Genomic DNA, 4,977 nt, shown 5'->3' with positions numbered 1-4,977 from the left:
ATATAATCTATATACATACACATATCTATATCTAGATAGATAGACAGATAGACAAAGAGAGAGATTTAAATATGTAACATAAATAGAGATAAAACTATAATTTAGTGTATCCTTATTGAATTATCGGTTTAACCGATAACCCAATAAGCTAAAACCGATATCGAATCGTTACCTAATAAATTTTTTTATAAAACCAATAAAAAATCGTTAACCTGATAACCCAATACCAATAACTCAATAACATTTTTATCAGTTTGATTTATCGGTCGATTTGATTTTTGCACAACCCTAAATAAGAGCATACTAACATTTTTCGTGAGGTAAAGTTTTCAAATTCATGTGAATATTATTGTAGTTTACATCGCGAATGGACCCATCGATACACTTATAAAAAAGTCTCATTCATGATTTGGATAATTTAGGAGCTGCAATCTCAATAAAAAAACTAATAACGATTAGCAAGACACGACAGCTCTTACGTACTTAAGTTGGCCAAGGACTGGACATCTTCAATTAATAAGAAACTACGGGTTTGGGCACAGGTGACAAAAGAGTTTTAAAATGAAGTGTAGGTGACACAAGTTTTAATAATTGAGTAAATGTGACAATTACTTAATAATGATTTAAAAAAGTTTTAGAAATTTCAAAATAATCTACAAGTTTTTAAATTTACAATTTGATCCAAATGTTAGTTAATATATAACGAGAAATGAAGGGAAAAAAAACGTCTTTTTCTCTCTCCTCATTCGTTGTTATTTTCTCTCTCTTCACGATATTTGTTGTTCATTGTTGCTGTTGTTTTATTCATCATCTTCTGATTCATTATCATCATCTTATACTTCATTATCATCTTCATATTCTTTTTGTTGACCATTATTGTTGTTGTTGTTGTTGTTACCCCAACTGCTGCTCTTTGACCAAATTCTTATGTCAAATTTTGTTTCATAAATCACTTTCAACTTTGGAATTTACTTGAGAGGAGACTTTGGTAAGTCAGATTATGCTTTTTAGTTGAATTTGGGTAACTGCTAGTGTGTTGTTTTTTCAACAATAGCCTGCACGCGAACATGAATGCAATACAAGAGCAATCAATTTAAACAGATCCATTATCTGCGGCAACAGATAAATGTTCTGTTGTAACAGTAGACTCATGTTGGATGGATTCATGTTTAAGGGTTTTAGGTGCCCGTAATATGAATCGAATAGATGGGTATTCTGTTGCACCAGATTAGTAAACTGTTTCAACAGATAAATAATCCGTTTCATCAGATTACTAATATGTTTCGAACAACAAAATTCAGATACAGCTCCTGTCACACACAAAACCTAACTTATAACTCATATGTTCTTGTTATTGCTGGAATCAAATTATTCCTTAATTGTAGACATATTATTCGTTAAGAAATAGAAATAGACAACACGAAAATTAAATAAGAAATAAAAAGTCAAGTGCATCAAACATAATTTTTTATAAAACAAAAAAAATACATAGATTACAGAAAAAAAAAGCTTAATTATTATTATCATCATTATTAACATCATTATTATTTGTATGGCCAACCGGCCAATCTTCAAAGGGCAGCAGCAGCGCCTTCCGCAGCCTGTGAATTTCCCGCAGCATCCTTACTCTGACGGCGGCCAACTCCCAATGCAGGTCATGAACCTCCTTCTGCAGTTCCCTCATGGCGTCTCGTAAAATAGTGACATCCCACACAGGATCAGTCATATCTAAAAAATGCATAAGTTGACAAAACACACACGTAAACACAAAAGTAAAGAAAAAATTCGAATGTAATGTAATACAACGTATATTTACACAAAAATCAAGAAAAAAACTTACCAGAGATAGGAAAAAACTATCAAGTTCTTGAAGAGAAAGAAGTTGAAGGTGTAACAAGAGCGAGGAATAAATAGTGTGTAGTAGAACAAACGATTGAGTAAGGAGGGATCTATTTATAGAGAAATGAACTTGAATGAGTTAGGCAAAAAATCGCAACTGTTCACCTCCATTTATTAATGACATTCTTGATTACTGTAAAAAGTTATGATTTAATTAAATTAATCATTATTATGATAAGTCATGACTTTTCAGCTTTATTATTATTAATAATTAGTTCTTTCCAGGAACCGTTTTTTACACTGTTTTGGACAACAGATATATTGTCTGTTGCATTAGATAAATCATCTGTTACAACAGATATATCATGATTTGCAACAAATAGATAACCTGTTGCGCCAGATAATATATCTGTTGCAACATATAATATATATTTTTTTTTAAAAAAAATAAATTATCTTCATGACATCCAAATTTTCTGACTTTTTAATTATATAAATTAATAAAGCAGATTTAAAGGCACAACTGTTCACCTTCATTTATTAATGACATTCTTGATTACTATAAGAAGTTATGAATTGATTAAATTAAATAATATTGTGATAAGTCATAACTTTTCAGATTTATTATTAAAATAATTAATTCTTTACAGGAACCGTTTTTCATTTACAATGAGTTGGACAACAGATTACATATCTGTTGTATCAGATAAATTATCTGTTACAACAGATATATCATCCGTTGCAACAAATCGATAACCTGTTACATAAGATAATGTATCTGTTGCAAATCCAATTGAGTCATTGCATTTTCATGGTGTTAGTATTGCATTCATCCCGACCCGAGTCGTCGATCGATCACTCTGAGTTGAAATGTGTTCTCATTAACTTAATGTTAAGATTAATAATAGTACCTACATTGATCTGGGTGGAATTAGGGATGGATGAATGAGCACAAAGGGTCAACTACAACTTCAATTGAGTTTTTTGGCAATTGCATGATGAGACGGTACTGCATTCCTCTCGACAAGAGTCATCGATCGATCACTCAGAGATGAACCGATTCTTACTACCTCGTATGTTCAACTAATACCTTAATTGAATAATCTGGGACTAGGGGTGAGTTCTCATAGGGTCAACTACAACTTCAATTGAGTCTTTTGACAAATGCATGATGAGACGGGACTGCGTTCCTCCCGACAAGAGTCATCGATGATGAATCTGAGCCGAACCGATTCTTACTACCTCATATGTTTAACTAATACCTTAATTGATTAATCTAAGACTAGGGGTGAGTTCTCATAATGCCAACTGCAATAGATGACAACGCCTATTTGATAATTTACAACAAATGGGTAATCTGTCGCAATAGATGACTTAATCTATTTGATATTTTACAATAGATTCGTGATCTTTCGCAACAAATAACTTAATCTGTTTGATAGTTTACAACAGATGGATAATATGTTGCAACAGATTACATAATCTGTTTGATTTGATCCAACAGAAAAGACATCTGTTGCAATAGGTTAAACATTTGTTTATATATAATTCAATTGAGTTCATATGTTAGACTAATACCTTAATTGAATGTGAGTTCTCATAGGGTCAACTAAAACTTCAATTTAGTCTTTTGAAAATTGCATGATGAAACGGTACTGTGTTTCTCCCGACCAGAGTCGGGGATCGATCATTCTGAGCCGAATCGATTCTTACTACCTCATATGTTAGACTAATACCTTAATTGATTAACATAGGACTAGGGTACTAATACCTTAATTGAATAGCCTAGGACTAGGGGTGAGTTCTCATAGGGTCAACTACAACTTTAATTAAGTCTTTTGGCAATTGCATAATGAGACGGTACTGCGTTTCTCCTGACAGAGTCGTCGATCGATCACTCTGAGCCAAACCGATTCTTACTACCTCATATGTTAGACTAATACCTTAATTGATTAATCTAGGACTAGAGTACTAATACCTTAATTGAATAGTCTGGGAATAGGGGTGAGTTCTCATAGGGTCAGCTACAACTTCAATTGAGTCTTTTGACAATTACATAATGAGACGGTACTGCATTCCTCCCGACAGAGTCTTCGATCGATCACTCTGAGCCGAATCGATTCTTACTACCTCATATATTAGACTAATACCTTATTGATTAATTTAGGACTAGGGTACTAATACCTTAATTGAATAGTCTGGGACTAGGGGTGAGTTCTCATAGGGTCAACTACAACTTTAATTGAGTTTTTTATCAATTGCATAATGAGACGGTACTGCGTTCCTCCCGACAGAGTCGTCGATCGATCAGTCTGAGCCGAACCGATTCTTACTACCTCATATGTTAGACTAATAACTTAATTGATTAATCTAGGACTAGGGTACTAATACCTTAATTGAATAATCTAAGACTAGGGGTGAGTTCTCATTGAGTAAACTATCGATTAATCTAGGACTAGGGGTGAGTTCTCACAGGGTCAGCCACAACAGATGGCAGCGCCTATTTGATAATTTACAATATATGGGTAATCTGTTGCGACATATGACAATCCATTTGATAATTTACAACAAATGGGTAATCTGTAGCAACAGATGACTTAATCTGTTTGATAATTTACATTAGATTCTTAATCTGTTATTACCTAATCTGATTGATAATTTACAACAGATGAGAAATCTAACGCATCATGTTGAACATTTATTTTTTACAATTTCAATTGAGTTCATATTTTAGACTAATAGTACCTAAATTGTTTGATCTAGGACCAGGGGTGAGTTTTCACAGGGTCACCTCCTAGAATACTCGGTCAACTACAACTTCAATTATTTTTATACAATTTCAATTGAATTACCCTTTTGGCAATTGCATGATGAGAGGGTTAAAAATTACACATATATTTTATGATTTTAAAAATAATTAAGATCATTTCGGACCAAATTAACATTTTCAAAACTACTTGTCATTCTATTCCAAAATACAAATCAACCCATACAAAATATTTCGTTATTTCAAATCTCAAGGTCTGGCTCTTTCTCTCTCATTCTCACTCAACAACACAATACAAACAACAACTACTCAACAAATTTGCTCAACCCTCTACAACAGATCATTTTTCTTCTCATTTTCGACCACATAGG

The sequence above is a fragment of the Capsicum annuum genome, chromosome 8, assembly GCF_002878395.1.
Source record: "Capsicum annuum cultivar UCD-10X-F1 chromosome 8, UCD10Xv1.1, whole genome shotgun sequence".
In the NCBI taxonomy this organism is placed as follows: Eukaryota; Viridiplantae; Streptophyta; class Magnoliopsida; order Solanales; family Solanaceae; genus Capsicum; species Capsicum annuum.
This window is presented reverse-complemented; position numbering follows the sequence as displayed.